Genomic DNA, 23767 nt, shown 5'->3' with positions numbered 1-23767 from the left:
ACACATTATTACTCATTGTAGTGAAAGTGTTTTGTTTTGTGCGATGATGATGATGTTGGTATTTCTTAAGCGCTTACTATGTGCCGAGCATTGTTCTATAGTGCTCTGAGAGAGGGAGCTGAGGCAAAGAAGACTTAATCAGGGAAGGCCTCTTGGAGGGGAAGTGACCTTGATAAGGCTTTGACGGCATGACATATACAGAGGGACAGGGAAATTTCAGGCCAGAGGAAGGACGTGGGAAAGGGGTTGGCCATGAGATAGACGAGATTGGGACACAGTGAGCAAGCTGGTGCTCAAGGAGCAGAGTATGCAGGTTGGGCTATAACAGGAGGTCTGTGAGGTAAGGTAGGAGAGGGAAGGCTGATTGAGTGCTTTAAAGCCGATATTAAGCAGCTTCTGTTTGGTGTGGAGGTGGCTGGGCAACCACTGGAGGTTTTTGAGGAATGGGGAGGCAGATAAAAAAATGGAGACAAGAGAACTTAAATGACTTGTTTCAGGTCACAAAGCAGTCATGTAGGTAACAGAATGAGTATCAGAACACAAGTCTACTGGCCAGTACTCTTTCCACTCTTTCCAGTTTTTGCTCAATTTTTGGTTTTATTTACTGGATTGAAAAATGCATTTTCTTCAGAGACACTGAACAGAAACCTTTTTATATTTTAAATAGTGAATTAAAAACAAATACAATTACATTACAATTAAATAATTACAATGGAAAAACTATAATAGAATGAGAGACAAGGAAAAATAAGTATCAAAAAGAGGCGTGGCAAGAAAGCAACAAAGAACCTGTCTGGTAAGAGGCAGCGAATGTGGTTGAAGATCCTCTATGTAAACCCACTTTACATCACAGCTATTGACTTGTTCCATTCTTCCTGTAATTGCTGATGTTACTGTAAGACTGGGGTGGGGTGGGACATAACTGAAAACTGCAAAATCATGAAAGGCATAGCGAGGCAAACAAATTATTGGCATAAAGGAACACCCACTGAAGTTTGAAAATAGATTATTCAAAATACAGAAAAGGAGACACTTCTTCACAGAGGGAAGATATGTATGAATATATGTGGAAAGTGATGGACCAGAAAGTTATGCAAACAAAATCTGTAGGTTCCAAGGGGTTTGGGGTGAGTTCATAAATGAGAAATTATCAGTACTAATCAATAGTACTTATTGAGCACTTGTACACAGATCGCTGTAATAAGCACTTGTAAGAATATAACAGAATTGGTATACATAATCCCTGCCCTCAAGTTTACAATCTAGAAGGGGAGACAGATACAAAAATAAACAACAAGTAGGAGGAAGCAGTGAACTATAAAAGTATGTACATAAGTGCTTTGGGTGCAGGGTGTGGAATGAGTACCCAAATCCTTATGTGATGCTGAAGTGGCAGAAATGATATAAGGTGAGGAGATGAACTATCACGGAAGGCCTCTTGGAGATGTCATGTCAGAGGGATTTTGAAAATGGGAAGAGCAATAGTTTTCAGGATGTGAATGGGGAGGGAAATCTCAGGCTTCTAGAAGGGTGAGCGTGACCATTAGGCCAGTAGTGGGGAAGAGGCATAGCCAGTAGGTTGGCTTGAAAGGAGCAAAGAGTGGAAGCTGGGGTGCAATAGCAAAACAAGGCTAAGTAGTGGGAAAAGGACTGAATGAGGGCTTTAAAGCCACTGATCAGACATTTCTGCTTGATATGGAAGTGAATGGGCAACCATTACACATTTATGAGGAATGGGGAGTCGAGTGAAGGATGACGTTTCAGAAAAATGATGTGTACACGACTGAAGGAAGGATGGACTGGAGAGAGGAGATACTGGATGCAGGGAAGTCAGTGAGAAGGCTGATGCAGGAGTCAAACTGGGATATGAGAAATGCCTGGAGCAGCATGGTATTCAATAAAGAGCACTGTACTAGGTATTTGAGGGAATCAAATTTGTTGAGCGCTTACTGTGTGCAAAGCACTGTACTAAGCTCCAGGGAGAGAACAATGCAACAGAGTTGATAGGCATTCCCTGCCCACAATGAGCTCACAGTTTAGGAGGAAGACCAGGGATGAGAAGAGTTGGCTTGTTAAAGAATCTTGGAATGCAACATCTTATTTGACTGCTTCTTCCCTCTAGACTTATAACTTGTAAATTCCCCAAAAGAAAAAAAACCAAATACAATTTATCAGCTAAATTAATTTTTAATTACATCCAATCCTCCCAAAGCACAGGGGCTGTATTCTTGCAAAACCCTGCATAAAGTAAAACTCAGTCTATAGTCACCTATTCTGACACTGCACGTATGTCATTCTTCTGCCAGTGCAGTGCGTTCTACCAAAATAGACTCACGTTATGAGACGAATGTTCCCTAATTTCTTGTTCTGGTCACAACTCTTAGAGAAAACATCTTCCAGTGCATTTAAATTCCAACAAATCAGAAGTAAATTTACAGTTCTTTATATCAAGAAAAGTCTATCCCAATTTTGCAATCCATTAGATTAAATTTAGGGAGAGTGCATTTTTAAATGACATTCTCCATTTCCATAAAAGGCTGAACAGCAGCAAATAGGTGTAAATTGTATAGACATGTTTGGTTAGTCATAAGGAATACTAGTTGGAATAAGTTAACATAGCAAATTGTAGAGTTTACAGTCTTGGAGAGCTTCGAAGAGAGACTGCCCAACTATTATATATGTTCATCTGCTTAGACTACAGGAGTCTGATCCAGTGATATCTTCAGGATCTTTTATGACTCAATCCTCAAGTTCTTGGAAGAGATCATGATCATTCCTGACCATTTTGCAAGTTCAAAGAAAATCATTTTTAAAAATACATTCATTTCAAAGAGCTTTCTCACCCACAGTAACACATCACTACTATGAGCTAAAAGACCCATCTGATCTGAATTAATGGAAAAAAAATCTAAAGCATGTGTGTATTTAAAAAAAAAAAATGAAGTTGTATTGCAGTACCTGTATGTCTGATCGGGGTCTTAACCTTTTCTGTTTGTTTAAATCTTCCTGAAGTACAGATGGTTTGACAGAAGTTTCCTTTCTCTCCATCTCCCTTAATCTCACTATCTTACTCTCAGTCCATAAGGATTGTATATTAATTGAGGTTTAGTTAACCACATCCTAAAATTAAAATTTGCTTATTTAGATTAAAACCTGTTTCCCTTTGACAGAAAAATAATTCCAAAAATTCCACATTGGGTAGGCCAACGACTCATAAAGGCCAGAGTTTAGTTTCTGACAGTGGTAATATAAGATGCTTCCAGGAACAGTATGATGCTTAGTGATGGAAAAATTAAGGAAGCAGGAGACAGGCATCCAATCTGAATATATCAAGATTTCTGGATTAGCGAAGCCTGAATTAATATGTGTATACATCACTGCCATGAGAGTTTTCATAGATATACAGAGACTTTATAGACTAGATGACTTTTTAAATTACTTCAGTGTTTTGCTCAGTTCTCCCTGGACATTTTTAGGATAGCTTTTAGCAGCACTGACCAGATGATAAATCCAGAATAATCCAGATGATGCCCAGAAAAACTTGAATAAATAGTAATTCCAAGCAGTTCAACCTGGCACAAACAGAAAATATGGAATCAATATGAAGCTATGGGTATATGTATACCTACCCCTCCATACACATTCCAAAGGCTAGAATGACAAAATATTTAATAAAAGAAAAAGTTTGACAATATCAATCACTTGCTTCAAGAGATTATACTGTGATGTTAGATTAAAAGTCGCACAAAATGGAAGACAAAATTATGGGGGCTAAATATATATTAATAACTATATTGGAGTAAATAGGAAACAAAAGCTCAAAAAATCAGAATGACACTAGGTCAGTAAGATTTTGGATTGTGTTGTCTAAAGTTATGGGAATGGGGGATGACAGGGTTTTTGTGGGAAGATGAGGTGGTCTGTTTTGGAAATATTGAGTTAAAGGTGTTGCTGAAAACTCAAGAAGAGATGTCCTAAAGGTAGGAAGAAATGTGAAAATGCAGGAAAGAGATGGTAGTTCAGTGTTCTGCACATAGTAAAACCTCATTAAATAATTACTGAATGATCCAGAAAAGTGAAAAAAAAATTGGCAATTTGCTTAGTCCAAAAATAAGCATATCCATTTACTGTTTAAAAAACATTTTTATTTACTAATGACAATTTAGAATATGAAAAAGTGAAATGTGCATTTTGAAATTTCCATGGGCATAAACATTTTCAGTTTTCCGAAATGAGGAATGATATCTTAGCAATCATTCAAGAAGGTCATTTATACCAGCAAAACTGTCACCTATGTCACTGACCAAGTGCTCATTCTCTAAACTTCAAGGTACATATGTATTACATTGATGCTATTGATGCCTGTCTACTTGTTTTGCTTTGTTGTCTGTCTCCCCCCTTTTAGACTGTGAGGCCGTTGTTGGGTAGGGATTGTCTCTATTTGTTGCCAAACTGTAATAACAATAATAATAATAGTATTTGTTAAGCACTTACTATGCTCCAACAAATGTTTAGTACAGTGCTCTGCACATAGTAAGCGCTTAATAAATACAATTGAATGATGAATTTCCTTTATGGCATTATCTCAAATCATTAAACTGTTAAATATGCTTCTTTATCAAAAGTTTGCTGCAACAAGAACATCCATTCATGACCCATACAAAGAAAATATTTAAAAATTGACAACACTTCTTAAAGCTGCCAATGAAGTAGTTGCATTTTCTATTTTTTAAATAGATGACTGAAAGGAGGAAACTAGTCTAGTAAACTTGGAAACTAATAGTTTTGAGAATCATTTATTTATCAAGTTGTAACAAAGCAACGTTATAAGAAGAATGTTTGAGATTTTGTTCTGAAACCTTATATCCTTTGAGTTTCAAAAATGGCTCAGTGGGTACAAGAGGTATGTACAAAACAACTAAAGTGTCAAAACATCAAAATTAATAAGCACTCTATTGTCTAATTCTCTGGTATCTTCACTCTTTCTCAGTTTTCTCATGCTATGTAAAAACCAATGTAATTCTACAGTGTCAGAGAAGGTTATTTTCATAAACAAGAGGTTGAAAGAAAAGTTATTAGTGATGCAACATTATTCCCACAAATGAAATATGAGATTACATTTTCCCCAAATCTCCAAGAGTTAAATGCTAAATTTTAAAATTAAATGTGTGCTTATCAAAAAGAGAATATTTTTATTAAACATCATCCTTTGCAAGGTGCCACTTAAAATGTTCTTTAATTTGGTTGCTTTACTGATATTTAAGACAAGTTCTATTAAAAAGTGGTACTCAAGAAGCCACTTAAAGAATATTAATTTAAACGAGCAATAGTTTAATGGAAAAGAGTAGAAAACTGAGGCAGTGAATCACTCGGACAAGGACCACTCATTTTACGGTACTAACATTAACAATTATGTAATTTGCTACCTTCTCTCATACCAAAGACTTTTAGCAAAATTGGAAACACTTCTTTTACTTTTGTCGCAAGGCTCCTAAGATACAAAATATGCTTTTATCCCCAGCAGGGAATCATTCATTCATGCCAATATCTGCATTGATAACAATGATAAAAATCAAATGGCCAAATCTGATCAATTATCACACACAATTTTATCAGCTGATTACAGAGGATCTCAGAAAAAGTACAATAAATTTAGCTTTGACTATCAAGAACCATAGATAATTTATTGGTAGGGAGTCACCTTCCTATGGCAGACTGAAGCATAACACTGATGCTAGTGAGAAAACCACTAAACTACCTCCCATTCCATGAAAGAAGAATGTTAATGGTGGAAAAGAAAGAGTACATAAGTGCACAATCATCAGGGACAATGGCAGGGTGATGGTCCCCACATTTAAAAAAAACTGGGCTCAGGTTTGCACATTCCAGGTCTCTAACAGGATCTGAGGATTTCCAGTCAGGGTTCAAAAGCCTCAAAATAATGGTCTGTTGGCCCTCAAAGCCCAATTCTTCCTAGCTTGCAGTCCCCCTATAAAATTCCTGCCCCCTTTTTGCTTTGATTCTCAGAATGAAAAGTTATCACCACTGAAAGAGAGAGTTTACTGTATATATATGATTATATTATTGTGAAATATGAATGGGCAAGTTTAAAAAATGCATCTCAAATCCAAATAATTAAATTTCCTTTTAAAATTAGACCATTTGGGGGTTACAAAATGCTAAAAGCAATTTGATCAACTTTTAAAGGTACGATTAGTAATTTTCAAATCTGCACACAAGTACACCAGATTTTTAATATAGAAGAGTAGTAGTGTAATGAGTTACAATTACATTTACCAAACGTCATTATTATTCTATGACCTCTTCTGAATAGGAAACAAAATTGCTTTCTCTATCTCAGATTACTCTGGGATACCTATGGTAAGCCACATATGAAACAAATACTAGATTTACTGGCAACAAGAATTCAGAACCTCAGTCTTGGCACAATGATCATATCTTCATTCTTAGAAACCTAAAGATTGACTTTTAAACCCAATTTTTATAAGACTTTATATCTTTATTCATTTCCTACTAAAACAAACTGACATTCTCTTTCTTCCACTGAGATCCCATATTTGGCATAAAGCACCTTAATATCAAGTGTAGACTTGGGATTCATGTACAACAAATGACAAATAGACTGGTTAATAACATGAAACCAATGAAACGTACACACCAAGTTGTACTTTTGACGTCACTTTAAAATCTTTGTGATAAATTTTTAGTCAGCATGCCAAGAATTATCCATAGAAATCCCATTAGCGTTGAGTGGCCTACTGCTAACTCCCCATTCACTGAGCCTAGGATTTACCTTATATCTTTTAAACATGTACAAATTTCCTAATTAACAACAATAATAATAATAATGGTATTTGTTAAGTGCTTACTATGTGCCAAGTACTGTTCTAAGGGCTGGGGTCGATTCAAGGTAATCAGGTTGTCCCACTTGGGGCTCACAGTCTTGATCCCCATTTTACAGATAGGTAACTGAGGCACAGAGAAGTTAAGTGACTTGCCCAAAGTCACACCGCTGACAGGAGCAGAGTCAGGATTAGAAGCAACGACCTCTGACTCCCAAGCCCGTGCTCTTTCCACTAAGCCATGCTGCTTCTAACTACTTTTATAGAGCCTGAAATGGATGCAAAGTCTCAAATAATTAACTTATGACTATGTATATATCTTCATATACCTTTCCAACCTTCCAAATAGCTAAAAGGCCCCTGGGTTATGATCATTACAAAAATTATCCCAAATAAGCGCCTGCAATAACAATACCTTGGATTGTATAGAGGACATCAAATATGAGAATTCCACTTCTTACATTAGCAAAATGAAACAGTCTTGAATCTAAATGGCATATAAGAACACCAGAAGAACAACCAATTTTTAATGAATTAGACATTGTGAAAGACTGCCATTCTGGGGGAAATAGCTGTAATCCATAGAAGCAAACAAGAAGCACCATAACTTCAGATACAGTTCCAATTATTCTTCCACTGTTTAATTCTTCACTAAAAGAATCACCTATTCAGCCCTTTAGCTAACATTGTAAATCTGATACCTATGAGTACCAATTTTAATACCAAAGACATTGGCAAGGCCAAATAATTTTTTGGAGGCCACCAGTCAGTTGTAAGGATTGGTAAACACCCCTTTAAAAACTCCTTTTGTAGCAATTTATGTGTAATAGGTGAATATGAATTCCTTTCCCTCAAAGTTTACATTTTTTGCATAAATAAATTGTTAAAATTGTTAAACTGTTCAAAATTTAATAATATTTAAAGGAAAATGTCAAGAAAAAAATATATCATCAGAAAATAGCTATTTGGAAATTTAGATTCTATACTATATTTGAGCCACTAATAGGTGACAATATCAAATAAGCCAGCACTGAAATACTTTAGTAAAATAAATGAGGAGCCATACTTTATAATTGTCCTAACTAATCCAGAATGGCAATACCTTTGGGCAAGGGGAAAATATCGATTATTGAGTATTAAATTATTACAATAATTATAGCATCAGTTAATCTGAATCATAAATGTCTCAATTAAAATGAGACATATAGCAATTGAAAATACACAGCAATTATACTCTTACTATGCTATCCTCGCGCAACAACTCAAATACTCGAGTTGCAATTAAAATTGAGTTTAATTGTAATTAAAATTGAATTAAAATAAAAAAAAATTCCAAAGACATGACACTCACACTAGTCCTTTGATTCATGAAGTAGTCATTAATTCTTAAAAAGTTCATGTTCTCAGCAGGAATCCTTCATTGTTCTCTCTTTTTTAACTCTAATATCAAACTATGCCAACACCAATTATGCTTCATTATGGGAATTGTGACTATCCCCGTTCAATCATTTTTAATATCCCAAGCTTACACAGGAATGTGATTTTTGGTAAAATGGAAATGGCCAAAAAAGTAAACACATTAACAATGCCAAGAAAAAAGTTACATTTCATGTTTCTAGGTAATCAACAACCGCTTCGACTACAAAGACTAAAGTAATAGAGATAATTACTTCAATCCTAAGGCTTTTTAAGGTCAAATTATACTAGGGGAACCTGCTTATAGTCATAAAACAGTGCATAAATATAAAGACAACAAATGACTGAATTTCTCTCACATACTCTTTATTTTTATTTGAAAACAAAGAATGCCCACTTTTTCTAATTATATCTTAACATCTTTCTAGTTCATACGGGTCCAGGCTATCAAACTTTGCCCCATATTTTCTTGTCTTGAGACAAGACAATAACAATCAACATATTGTTCAATCTGTATTTTCCGGTCTACACGGGAAACTGAGAGAAACGCAATAAGAGAGAGACATTTCTTAGACCTTCAATTGAATCTTACTCTTGGCAATAAACAGCGGTGCTAAAATTGAGTCAACTTTAAAGGTAACTATAACACCAGAGCACCACCTAGTGCTTAAAGTGACCATTCCATTCACACAGAAGGCGGCAAATACTCAAAATAAAATAAAATAAAATAAATGATCCCCCAAAATGGAACTACACATATTAATAGACAGGGCCCCAGACATAATTTTCATGACATCTCCTGTTCTCTCCATTTCTTAAGCCTTAGAACCACTGTTCAGCTATTCAAGGGATGCAGACACTTCTCTGGCACCAGAACTTTAGTTATTATTACACAATTCCAAAATAGGTAATCAAGTAAAACACAACTCTGGGGAATAGCCCACATTCAGTGAATGACAGCTACACAGCCACTTGACCTGACCTACTAAAGGGGCCTTATAGTCCACTGTTTCATATACCCTATTGTAGTGCACCAGCAAATGCCTCTCCTAACATGCTTATCGTACAATGGAAAAAAATATAGGAATTAGAAGAGCTGAACTCAAAATTTTCATTTTGAGACACAGGCTCTTCACCTTTTCATGCACTGGAAAAAATGTGACGTATACACATGCGCACGCACACACACATATTCAACAACACACACACACACACACACACACACACACAGACTCTTCCCTATCTTAATTTATAAAAGCCCTTTACAGCCATATATTCTTAAATGTGGCTTCCTATTCCAGCATGAAATGTTAATTAGCCATCCGAAGGAATACCTCTTAAAAAGGATCAAATTAAGTTACTCCTAAAGGTTCTTTCCTATTCAAAAGATACTTTTATTAAATGAAAATGAATGGCTTCCAAATTTTACCATCCACTGTGAAAAATAGAAAATGTTTCCGAAGTTCGAGAAATAATGAAATAGGAAGATTGATTTTAATTCAGCTTTTCACAAGAAACAAAATCACAAATTAAAAAAAATAAAATCTGTAATACTGTATCAAAATCTGTTTTAAAATATTTTTAAAGTAGTTTATTCACATATAATAATTTATTTCAAGGGTATAGAAATATCTCCAATATTTCCTGCCAGGTATCACTTAAAGTTACTTTTGTAGCACTGAAGTTAATCCAGAGTCTATCTTTTGGTTAGACCAGATGAGTGGATGCTCTGACCCATAGAAAATTTCCATTTACTCCGTCTCAGATTATAATTTATGCATTTCTTTTATTGTAAAGATAAAAAAAAAAGAATACTAATAATGCTCTATTACAAAAAAGGAAATGTCTTGCTCTCATTTACATTACTCTGATCCTGAAGCATATTTCTACAAAGTCAATGTGAATGAAAAAGTCTTTGGAATGTTCCTCCTGACGAAAGAACGTAAAACCTTTGTTGTGAATAATTCTGCTTGAAAAACTTCAGCTACCCACTCATTCTAAAATGTAACTATATAACAATTTTTTCAACTTACGCAAGTTGTTGCCTTTGGATTCAGATGGCCCCAGTTTAATCACTAAGTGCTGTCTTAGAGGAGAAAAGGAAACAGTAAAGATTTTGGTTTCCTTGAAACACAGTTATTACGGGATTAACAGATAAGGCTGGCAATGATGTAGTAAAGGGGAAATTACTAGGTAGTTCATCATTAGTCGCTCAATTCTCCTATGAGTGGCTGAGACCACATAGAGGATGAAACTTGGTAACGTATCCCTTACCTAAGAAACCTGGCTTCTGTATAGCTAGCTTGAGTGTTCCCAGATACAGCCCTATTTGGGATTAGGAGAAAACAGGCAAATCCTGGAAAACCCATTTGTCCTGGATTTTTTTTTTAAATAGTTTCTGTTAAAGCACTTACTGTGTTCCAGGCAGTGTACTAAGCACTGGGGTACATTCAAGTTAATCAGGTTGGGCTTGGTCCCTGTCCACCTAGGCCTCATAATCTCAATCGCCATTTTACAGAAGAGATGTGAGGGACAAAGAAGTGAAGTGACTTGCTCAAAGTCACACAGCAGATAAACTGTAGAGCCAGAATTAGAATTCAGGTCCTCTGACTCCCAGGACCTTGCTCAATCCACTAAGACATGCTGGGTCAAGTAGCACAAAGTCAAACCTGGCCTGAGAAAGACTGGACTGTTTCGCGTTAGGTGGAGGGCGATGGTGACACCAAACCAAGAGTGTGCTGAGCCAAACTGGAAGTGGCCAGAAACTAACTTTCCAAGAGGCTTTGTGACATGATACTCACAACCTCTCACTACTGACAAGTTTCCAAACACTTTGGGTTTGGTGTTGAGCACTTATTCTGTTTAGCAATAAAAGCGTACCAGGTTGAACGAGGATGACAGACAGCACATCATTCTGTAAACCAAGTTTCTAAACTGCAAGGATCTGTCTCCACATCCTCCAGAACTAAGGTTGGGGATAGGAATTCACAGGGGAGCCCCCCAGTGTATATATCTTTTTAAAATGCCAATTGGAACATCCCTCCTCAAACATCTGCAGTGGCTTCCGATTTTGTCCTGAATACAAATTTTTAAGCCATTAATTCCAACGCTTTCTACCAGCTGACTCCATCTAACCCATCTGGTCTCTATTTCCTCAACTTGTGTTCTTTGTTCCATCCAATCAAATTTAACTACCTTATTCACAACAATCCCATTTATGACCCATTACTTCTATCTTTTCCCTCTTTCCTAGAATGCCCACTCCCCTAACTTTCCTAAACCCCTCTTCCTTCAACCTAATCAGTTTGGATACAGTCCATGTTCCACATGGGGCTCAAAGTCTTAATCCCCATTTTACAGATGAAGTAACTGAGGCAGAGAGAAGTGAAGTGACTTGTCCAAGATGACACAGCAGACAAGTGTACTGACAGAAGCAGCATGGCACAGTAGATAGAGCACAGGCCTGAAAGTCAGAAGGTCACACTAATCATAATTACGGTATTTGTTAAGCACTTACTATGTGCCAGGCACTGAACTAAGCTCGGGAGGAAATACAGGCAAATCAGGTTGGACACAGTCCTTGACCCAATCTTAATCTTAGAAGCAGCGTGGCTTAGCGGAAAGAGCACGGGTTTGGGAGTTAGAGGTCTTGGGTTCTAATCCTGGCTCTGCTACATATCCTCTGTGTGACTTTGGGTAAGTCCCTTAACTTCTCTGTGCCTCAGTTACCTCATCTGTAAAATGAAGATTAAGACTGTGAGCCATATGTGGGACAAGCTGATTACCTTGTATCTACCTCAGCGCTTAGAACAGTGCTTGGCATATAGTAAGCGCTTAACAAATACCATCATCATTATTAATACTATTATTAATCCCTATTTTACAAATGAGGTAACTGAGGCACAGAGAAGTGAAGTGAAGGTCACACAGCAGACAAGTGGCGGAGCCGGTATTAGAACCCAGGGCCTTCTGACTCCCGGGTCCATCCTCTATCCACTAGGCCATGCTGCCACTAATCATTCATTTAATCGTATTTATTGCGCGCTTACTGTGTGCAGAGCACCGTACTAAGTGCTTGGAATGTACAATTCAGCAACAGGTAAAGGCAATACCTGCCCAATAACTGGCTCACGTCATGTCATGACCCTTGGTCCCTTGGTCTCGCCTATCCCGCCGTCGACCCCTGGGTCATGTCCTCCCGCGGTCCTGGAACGCCCTCCCTCCTCACCTCCACCAAACTGATTCTCTTTCCCTCTTCAAAACCCTACTTAAAACTCACCTCCTCCAAGAGGTGTTCCCAGACTGAGCTCCTCTTCTCCCTCTACTCCCTCTGCCATCCCCCCTTTACCTCTCCGCAGCTAAACCCTCTTTTTCCCCTTTTCCCTCTGCTCCTCCACCTCTCCCTTCCCATCCCCACAGCACTGTACTCGTCCGCTCAACTGTATATATTTTTGTTATCCTATTTATTTTGTTAATGAATTGTACATCGCCTTGATTCTATTTAGTTGCCACTGTTTTTACGAGATGTTCTTCCCCCTGACTCTATTTATTGCCATTGTTCTCGTCTGTCCGTCTCCCCCGATTAGACTGTAAGCCCGTCAAACGGCAGGGACTGTCTCTATCTGTTGCCGACTTGTTCATCCCAAGCGCTTAGTACAGTGCTCTGCACATAGTAAGCGCTCAATAAATACTATTGAATGAATGAATGAATGTCATGGGTTCTAATCCCGGCTCTGCCACTTGTCTGCTGTGTGACCTTTGGCAAGTCACTTCACTTCTCTCTGCCTTAGTTACCTCATCTATAAAATACGGATTGAGACTGTGGACTCCACATGGGACAGGGACTGTTTCCAAGTTGCTTTGCTTGTATCCACCCCAGCATTTAGTACAGTGCCTGGCACATAGTAAGGGCTTAACAAATACCTCTATCACCATTATTGTTATGTGGTAGAGCTGGAATTAGAACCCAGGTCGTTCTGATGCCCAGGCCTGTGCTCTATCCACTAGGCCATGCTGCTTCTCAATTCTATTGAGGCAAAGAGAAGGGAAGTGACTTGCCCCAAGTCACACAGAAGGCAAGTAGCAGAACCATACTAGGACTCAGGCATTTTGCTCTTTCTACTAGGCCACAGTCCTTCTTGCTGTGTTTATCCCCATTCCTCAAAAATCTCCAATAGAAACTCATCCCTCTCCAGGGACAGAATTTCCTCCCTCCAGGTTTAAGGCACTTAATCACTTCTCTCCCAATCAGATCATCCTCACTCTTTTCCCACTACACTCTAGTTTGCACATTTCATTTCTCTCAAGATACCCAACTCACTGTGCCTCGTTCTCATCTCCTGCCACTGACCTCTTCATTATACCCTCCCTTCTGCCTAGAACTACTTTCCCCTTCAAACTCTTGGAAATCACATCTCCTCTGAGAAGGCTTCCCTGTTTAAACTCCACTCTTTCCCCACCTTATATCCCCTTAAACTGCCACAACAGCTCTCTCCACTTCATTCAGAGCTCTGAAGTCAGCCACTCAAATAACACCAATTGATTCCACCGATTGATTGAGAAGCAGCGTGGCTCAGTGGAAAGAGCCTGGGCTTGAGAGTCAGAGGTCATGGGTTCGAATCCTGGCTCAGCCACTTGTCAGCTGTGTGACTGTGGGCAAGTCACTTCACTTCTCTGTGCCTCAGTTACCTCATCTGTAAAATTGGCATTAAGACTGTGAGCCCCATGTGGGACAACCTGATTATCCTGTATGTACCCCAGTGCTTAGAACAGTGCTCTGCACATAGTAAGCACTTAACAAATACCAACATTATTATTCCACATCATCCAGCGGTTTAACTGTGCCCACCTGTCCTGGAGGCTGGAGGAAATGTGAGACTGTGGAAACTGAGAGTTCTGGGCTAGGAGATAGATTTAGTAATTACACTAATAACTATGGTATTTGTTTAGCACTTACTCTGTGTCAAGCCCTTTGCAAGTGCTGGGCTAAATACAATCAGATCAGATAAAGCCCTCCTCCCACATGGGTTTACAGTCTAAGGAGTCTGCACTGAAATGGAAGAGAAAGAAACCCAAAACGGGGACCTGAGGGACATCTAGTTATTTAGGAGGTGGCAAGCAGAGGAAGAGCTGCCAATACAAAACAAAAAAGTTGTGTATGTGTGAGTATAATAGTGTGTGTGTGAGAGAGAGAAATAGAGAGACAGAGAGAGAGAAAGATTAAATATATATGTGTGTATATATATATATATATATGCACGTCTATCTATAGCCCCCGTCTGTGTGTCTCCATTTCAGTCTTTCTTCTCTTCCCTAATCTTGGATCTTTCCCTACCTCCATAGAAACCAATAACACTTCCAACACAAGAAAATATTACAGTTATAGTCACTAGCTTGATTGCCTTTTCTTCTGTTTCATAATGTAGTAGATTACTGAATTTTGCAAAGACTTAATTTGTAACATTTAAAAAATGCAGCCTACATAAGAGTGTTTAACCTCACATGCAACCTATTCACAAGGATGACTTTGACATGCCTACTCTATACTATGCCTAAAAAAATGTGGCAGTCATACTGATTTTTGGAGATAAGGCACTTTAAATATTCAAAGGACATATCAGGACACATTGAGAAACATGACATGAACTAAAGAGGGATGGCATATTACAATGCTCCAGGACAATGCACTCATTCTTATCTCTGTTATTTAACCAATCAATTCATGCAGTCAATTTGGTAACAAGAGTGTTCTATACTGATTAAAAGAAAGGGCAACAGACTCAACTATGGTAGTACTGGTTCTATTTGTTTCTTGTTAATCCAAACACATTACTACTTTATGCCGACTACATAAAAAAAGAGTAATCAGAAGCTAATAAATTGTGCACAGTATAAAATGCACATTTTTAAAGGTATTCGTTAGGTGCCTACTATTTTTCAGGTACTGTACTAAGCCCTGGGGTAGATACAAGTTAATCAGGTTGGACACAGTCCATGTCCCAGATGGGCTCACAGTCTTAATCCCCACTTTACAGACGAGGTAATTGAGGCACAAGGAAGTAAAGTGATTTGCCCAAGGTCACACAGCAGACAAGTGGCAGAGTCGGATTAGAGCTCATGTCCCTCTGACTTACAGGCCCACACTCTATCCACTAGGCAACACTGCTTCCACACACTTTTGGTCTGCTCTCTCACACTTATTCAGAGGACAGAGGTGCTCCAGAAGTCTTCCGAACGTGAAAGGAAAAACTGGGAAAGAGGAGAATGGTTGGAAAAGATGGGACTGAGATGGATAGGGAAACAGAGAGACCTACCCAGGAAAAAGAGAATCTGTCCTTAACCTTCTTAAACGCAACATCACTATTTTTATTAAATTCATTATTCTGTCAGACTCTCACTCCAGCTTAATCAGTCTGTCACCCAGGGTTCATTTTTAGGCCAGTGACAGTTCACTCTTAGCTGCTTCCCCTCCAGCACCGGTCTTCAGAGTTAATAATAATAATAATAATGTTGGTATTTGTTAAGTGCTTACTATGTGCCGAGCACTGTTCTAAGCGCTGGGGTAGACACAGGGGAGTCAGGTTGTCCCACGTGGGGCTCACAGTCTTAATCCTCATTTTACAGATGAGGTAACTGAGGCACCGAGAAGTTAAGTGACTTGACCAAAGACACAGCTGACAAGTGGCCAAGCTGGGATTCGAACCCATGACCTCTGACTCCAAAGCCCGTGCTCTTTCCACTGAGCCATGCTACTTCTCTAACAGAGTTCTGTTTTGTAGTCTCCAATCAGCTGAAGTCAAACCCCCACCCCTCAAATTTCCCCAAACCTTCCACTTTGGTAACCTATCTCCCTCGCTGCATTCTTCCCCCAGTGGGAGGAGAGGTCTTAGAGCAATATCTCCTCATAATACTCTATTCAGATACTGGACCAGAGAGAAAGGAGAGGTGCAGATGAAGACTCAGAAACAGAGTGTTAAAGTTAAAGGACTTTAATTACTAACCATAGGGTTATTGAGATTCCAAACAACTATTCTGCTTCTACACTGCTTGAAACTGTACCCAAATGACACAGTTTAAATGGAATAATTTCCATGTTCTCAGTATATTCCCATAAAAATAGTTTGAATATATTTTGAGACAACGAATACCAATTTTATCCAAATATCAACTACTGTACTGAGTATTTGAACAGCAAATACAAAGTCTTAATTCCAATCACAAAATGTGTTGCGAAATGTTAATGTATTTAAATTTTTTATAATTATACATGGAGTCATTCACTTGAATATTGCATATTAAACAATGTTCCATTTACTTAAACAATTAGTTATTAATATTGCAGTTATATTAAAGAGCAAGGATTCAAAATAAGCAACAATCAACACGGAAATTTGTCAAAGGCAAACTGCAGTGCAAAAATAAGTACGTCTGCAAATACTCGGCATAGCTATCACTAGTCTGCCAAATCATATTTCCCAAAGGAGACCATTTGAGTTCCAGCAACTAAGTGAAATTTTGTACTGGTGCTTGCAAGTTTCTTCTCAGAGAGGAAAGGGATAGTTGTCCCATCCTATCTCACCTCACTGATCTCCTACTACGTTCCATTCCTCTAGCACCAGCTTACTCACTGTACCCCCATCTCATCTATCTCACCACCACCCCCTTCCTCTCCCATGTCCACCCCATAGCCTGCAACTCCCTTCCCCTCCACATACGCCAGATATACCATTCTCCCCACCGTCATAACATTATCACAACTCCTCAATTAAGTCCTCTTTTCCCTAACTCACTCTCCCTTCTGCGTCCTCTATGCACTTGGCTCTTTGACATCTGGCCATGTGATATTCACCCCCCACCCCACAGCACTTATGTACATATCTTTAAATTATACTTTATAAATTACTCATTTATATTGTCTGTCTCCTCCCCACAAACCCAGACTGTACGCTTGTTATGGACAAGGAACGTGTCTATTGATTCTGCTGTAGTGTACTCTCCCAACACTCAATAAATATCATTGATAGTGATAGGCAGTAACTGTTGAAGTCAGTGGAAAGAGCACGGGCTTGGGAGTCAGAGGTCATGGGTTCTAATCCTGGCTCCACCACCTGTCAGCAGTGTGACTTTGGGCAAGTCACTTGACAACTCGGTGCCTCAGTTACCTCATCTGTAAAATGGGGACTAAGACTGTGAGCCTCCAGTGGGCCAACCTGATTACCCTGTATCTACCCCAGCGCTTAGAACAGTGCTTGGCACATAGTAAGCGCTTAACAAATACCAATATTATTATTATTATTATAAGCTAGTGCACTTTGAGAGACTACTGCAGTAGTTTGGGAGGCAGCAATCAGAAGCAAAGTAAAGATTTTGCAAATGCTGGAGAACCTTAGGTGGCAAAACTCCATTGTCAGAGCAAGGATCTAACTTTCCATGCAAACAAGATGGAAAGGAGGGTCTGTAAAGCACTGGTCTTTTCAGCCATACCTGCACTGTGTACATAGGATTTCGCTATCAGTAGCATTATCTTTGAAATACCGGACATATAGATGTGTAAAACAATATATAGAGATCTAGCTACACACACACACAGACAGAAGCTGCATGTCTAGACGAAAGAGCATGGGCCTGGGAGACAGAAAACCAGGGTTCTAATCCCGGCTCCACCACTTGCCTACTGTATGACCTTTAGGCAAGTGACTTCACTTCTCTGTGCCTCAGTTACCGCATAGAAAAAATGGGGATTAAGACTCTAAGCCCCATGTGGGACAGGGACTGTGTCCAACCTGATCGACTTGTATCTCCACCGAGGCTTAGTAAATTGCCCAGCACATATTAAATGCTTAACAAATATAAAGACAAACCAAAAAACCACTCAAACTATTCTCAAATACACTCAGTTTCCAACTTAAGACAAATGACATTTATAGTACTTTAAAATTTCTACTATTTCAGACTTACAACACAAGCCTCCGTTAGGCCACCAGTTCTGAAAGCACTGGCGGTAAGGAGGAGCATATGGGACGCATGGAGATCATCTATTAGCAGTGCTGCTCAGCATGTTTCTCCAGTGCTCAAAAGGTTACCCATCTCATTCAGTATCTGCTTCTGACCTCCCACCAGAAAGTTATGCTGTTATGTCATAGGGACCCCTTCCTGCCACCTCAGTACCCTGATCCCCTCCTGCTCTGCATCACCGTGGCAGGAATGTCAGGAGCAGTGGTCGCATGCCAACGAGGAATTCTGAGTGCCGGGTAGGAATTCTGAGTGCCGGGTAGGCTGTGGCTGTTGTTCTAGTTGTGGGGGGGTCACTGCGACTGATGTGTCACTGTTGGATTCTTCAGTCCCAAAGAGCCCTAACTTCTGCTCCTGTAGCCACAACACCTACCTGCTATTCCTTTGTTTGTTTTCACTGGCATGTATCTGTCCTTAAAGATCTGAACAAGGACACTGTAAGACAAAGCCTCAGAAAATGCTGCATCCCAGCTGAAAACTGGGAGTTAATTTCTGAGGACAGACTTGCACGGGGCACTTCCATCAAAAAGGGAGTGGCCCTCTCTGAGCCAAAGATTTACATAGAAAGACAGGGAGGTGAAAAAGAAAACAGTACCAAGTGCTGCAAAAATTAAAAATAACAATGGACAATTGCTTTATGTGCCCCTTACGGCCAGGCCCTTGAATCCCATATAAGTCTTTTCAACCACACATGTATTCTTAAGTGAACTTCATGAGATAATTATACACATTTGACCTAATCTTATGTAGCTTTAGTGTTTTGTTTTCTCTCTCTCTCCTTATGAGTGCGTTGCCAGTTCAGTTCACTCCACCCCACTCATAAGCTTTTTCCTAACACTTAGTTTAAAGCTTTGCACACAGTTAAGTGCTTAATAAATACGATTACCACCACTACTACTTACCACTGGCACCAGTGCTTAGAACAGTGCTGGGCACATAGTCAGGGCTTAACAAATACCAACATTATTATTCAAAATTCTCAATCTATCTACTCCTCAACAACTGTTCCCAATATCACTAACTGAACCTAGCCCTTAACTTTCCCAACTATAACTGCTTTCTTTCTCCCCCTCAATCCACCAGACCACAGATATCCCCATCTTCAAATGGAGATCCTAAAACAAAACAAAACCAAACCAAAAAAACCCTCAAAAAAACCCTACCTTCTCCAGGAAGCTTTCCCTGAATAATTCACAACAACCCAGTCATACCAACCCAACTTCCATCCATAGCATTTATTTTATATATACATACTTCTTAATATATTTAATATTACCTTAAATAGGTATTCGGCTATTTCATCCTGATTGACCTGCATTGCTTCCAGCAATATCCTTGTTTTTCTTCCTATTCTCTGTATGTATTCTCTGCCTGCCTATTTCTCCTATTCATTCAATCATATTTATTAGGCTCTTACTCTGTGTGCAGAGGACTATTGTTCTAAGCACTGCAAGAGTACAGTCCTGTAAACTCCTTAAGGGCAAGAAACATGAGTCAATGGCTCTGTTGTTTCCTCTTAAGCAGTTAGCCCTCAGCAGATGCTCAATAAATCCCATTAACCGGTTGAGTCTACTTAAATGGAAGTTATTTTCCCAAAATACTCCTATTTACCAAAGAAATTATGCCCTCATATAACTTTGGTCAGTTATGTGTCAGGAAAGACTGAGGCAGGTACTATCAGGATTCCCTTTCCTTTTAGTCCTAGTCTCCAAGTACATTCATAATACACTGGAAGGTAACATTACCTAAAGTGGCTTTGTACAGGTGATGTAATGACCTTGTAATGAGTCAATAAAAAATGAATGAAGCTATTCATTTGGTTCACATACTACTAACAAAAACAGTTCTACTGTGCTAGTGCAAGAGAACTGGTATCTGATACACGTTATTGGTACCTTAAGACATTTTTGGAAAGGTCTTTAACAGCTCTGAAGTCACAGGAAAAGTTAAACAAAATTAAGTCAAAATGAATAAAAAGGATTAACTTTAAACTTCCCTAGTGTCTGAATATTACCATGTATATGAAATTTAGCTATGCAATCTGCATTTCAATGGACAGCAAACATTTGTTCCACCTAGTGTGATACTATAAAAGATGAGGGTGACCCAAACAATGTAGCAGTGGGCCTGCTACTCTCCATCAATACAAAATTTTCTGTCTCAGGAATATTTCCGACCAATTAACCCAAAGTTTCCTGTGCCTTGTGAAAACTAGTTCTTGCCGTGAAACTAAGAATATGGGAACTAAAAACCAGTCTTACTGTGAGGCCTTAGAGTAAACACCATCCACTCTGCCATTTTCAAAATATTTGCTGGAGGCGGGGAGATGACAACTTCTACCACATTGGAAGCAAAGAAGGGACTCAGTCCCCCATGAGTTGAGATGTGGAAGGGGAGGGAGAGCAAAACTGTGTCCGTGTCACTGGAGGGCTTACTTTATCTTTTGAATCCACAAATCACTTAAATACCAAGTGATTTTCACCTTCCTGTTGTGGAATCCTGGGGATTCCACTTGGGGGATATACAAAAGTAAATAGAAAATCTCTACCTTCAGGGATTTAGCAATCTAATGGGATTGTGCTACAGGACTTTAACTATCTTTTTCATTTAAATCTGCATGCTTCCTGAAACTTAAAAAGCTCCTTCTATCCCTCTTTCTCAAAGCCCTCGACTTCAACCAAAGCAAGATACTGGTGGACTAATAAATGGCGAAAGGTTGATCATTTACGGCTATTTTCTTCACTCTCTACATGAAAGATAAAGACTTTTTTCTTTTATATCCTGATTCGTTTAGAGAATATTTTGGTCAGTTTGGGCCAAAGATGCACTGGACAACTGCACAGTAAGTTGTAACTGCTTTTACCAAGTAACTAGCTTATCACTACTGAAGTGATGCCACAGATAAAACTATGATTTCCATAGGAAGAACGTCAGGTTAACGTTGAAACTAAATTCACAAAAAGGTGGCCTAAAGGCCACGGGGTAAGCTTATTTTTTGAGTGAAATAGACGAGGTAGTCATTATTTTACTTGACTTTTCTAAATATGTTCTAAGATGAAAAGGACACAGAATGCAGTATTCTCCAGGAGAATCTTTCTTACAGGCATCACTCAAAAATAAAAGCTACAATTCTATGTGACCTTTTTGAGCTCTAGCCAATATATCCAAAGTGTTGTGAGCTGACATGCTGCTTCTGGCATTTGAAATTTAATGCAACTTTAATATACTCTGTTAGATAGCATTAGAATGGCCTTTCAAATATTTCCTGAAATTTGAGTCGAAGATATCTTAAGTAGTCCCAAAGAGTGTAAATTTTTTGAAGCAGCTCTAAAAAGCTAGCCTAATAATGTAATGACCTTGAGTAAGTCACTTGACTTCTCTGTCTCTGTTACCTCATCTGTAAAATGGGGACTGAGACTGTGAGCCCCATGTGGGAAAGGGACTGTGTCCAACCCGATTTGCTTGTAACCACCCCAGCACTTAGTTACAGTGCCTGGAACATAGTAAGTGCTTAATAAATACCATCATTATTATTATTACTTTGGCAAAAATGAATTTCTGCAGTAAATCCACACAGACTCAAGAGAGTCAAATTCACAAAGTAATCACACTGCAAGTGATGCTTTCTCAGTTTCACTTAGTCTAGAACCTATTCATCTCTGGAGTCCTGCAGGTAAAAACAAAACAAAACAAAACCTTCAGGTCTTCAGTGTCGATACAAAATGTAACCGTATCTAATTTTTGTTTGAGGGATCTATATTGAAAGGAGAAAAGTGAGGTCACATATAGGAACCAGTCACCTAAGGAAAAGTAATGTGGCCTAGTAGAAAGAGCACAAACCAGGGTGTCAAGGGATCTGGGTTCTAAGTGTGGAATGGTCATTTGCCTGCTGTATGACTGTGGGCATGTCACTTAACTTCTCTGTGACTCAACTGCCTTATTTGTAAAGTCGGGATTAAATACCTATTCTTTCTCCCTTAGACTTTGAATCCCACGTGGAGCAGGGATTGTGTCCACCTGATTATTTTGTATCTACACCAGTGCTTAAAAGCGTGTTTGGCATATAGGTAGCACTTAAATATCACAATATTATCTTGTATGGGGGGGGGGGGGGCGGTATTCTTCAGAAGAAAAAAAAGTATTTCACTTCTTACCAACCATTCAAAAGAAAACATTCCACAATTTGTCAGTACTTCAGATGACAAAACATATATTGAAATGTCAATCACATAATCAATAGTTCCACATTGGAAATCTACATGCATTACTAGACTACGCACTTGGGAGATACAACAAAAGCAGAAGTCAAGATCCCCATCCTGTAGGAGCTCACAAGCAAGTCGACTGTGGAAAATTAGAACGGATTTGTAATGGGTTTAAGTCCATTTTAGCAGTTAAAACATTTATTTTAAAACAAGTATTCTAATTGGATTGTGAGTTATTGACTGATTACTAATTTAAAAAAAAATAAAAATTGGAGGTTAGAAAGGAAAGAGATTGGGCAAAACCTGATAATCCCTATGCCAAAAGCCAGAAAGGCAAAACCATTTTTATCCTATAGTGTAATTCCTGAAATTTGAAGGCTATTTCATTCAAGTTACATATATGAATCAGGTCTGTCAATTTCTCCTGATAATACCATTTCTTTAAAACACTGCATTATGAAGTAAGCAATTCCTCGACAGTGCCTTATAGGAAAAGATAATTTAACAGGTTCAACAGAATTTGCTAGAGGTATTTTCCTTTCACCCTTCTTACCCTCCCAATGAAATTCCCCCTCTATAAAATACAAATAGAGGATGGCACACTATACCACAAATGTAGGATTGTCCACATGCTCTTTGTGCTTTACAAAATCCTTTCATAAGCCAAAAGGTAAACTGAAAATAGTGCCATGGGAGCAACAAAGATCTATGCCATTCCTTTTTTCACCACTCCGTTTCTCTTCTGAGGTGACAGTGCCACATGCAGTCTTGGGGAGCAGCACTAAGGAGCAGAAGATAGAATCTGGGACCTCACGTATGTGCCAACAAAATGGGCTTCCAGAGTACTTGCCCACTTGACCTGGTGACCATAAAGGAATCAAACAGGGTACAGTGATGGGAGATACCCGTCACGGCAGCGTGGCTCTCCATGTGCCTTTCATTTTACCAACAGATATTGTGCAGAGGAAAACCGTGTCTCAAAACTCATATCATTACTTGATGACGACTATGGCATTTGTTGAGCACTTACTATATGCCAAGCACTGTACTAAGCACTAGGGTGGATATATGCAAACCGGGTTGGACACAGTCCCTGTCCCATGTGGGGCTCACAGTCTCAATCCCCATTTTACAGATGAGGTAACAGGCACAGAGAAGTGAAGTAACTTGCCCAATGTCACGCAGTAGACAAGTGGCGGAGCTGGGATTAGAACCCACGACTTTCTGACTCCCAGGTCTGTCCTCTATCCACTAAGCCATGCCAGAGTATAT

The 23767-nt window shown here is 38.9% G+C and overlaps 1 protein-coding gene across 7 annotated transcripts in view; it reads right to left on the bottom strand.

Moving 5' to 3' along the window:
• LOC100082296 (WD repeat containing planar cell polarity effector) overlaps positions 1 to 23767 on the bottom strand; it is a 193954-nt gene that overhangs the window by 165967 nt on the left and 4220 nt on the right. The gene's annotated exons all lie outside the window — the stretch shown is intronic.

This window comes from Ornithorhynchus anatinus, chromosome 9 (assembly GCF_004115215.2).
Source record: "Ornithorhynchus anatinus isolate Pmale09 chromosome 9, mOrnAna1.pri.v4, whole genome shotgun sequence".
Lineage (NCBI taxonomy): Eukaryota > Metazoa > Chordata > Mammalia > Monotremata > Ornithorhynchidae > Ornithorhynchus > Ornithorhynchus anatinus.
The sequence above is the reverse complement of the archived record's forward strand: the minus strand, read 5'-3'. Positions and strand labels throughout refer to the sequence as shown.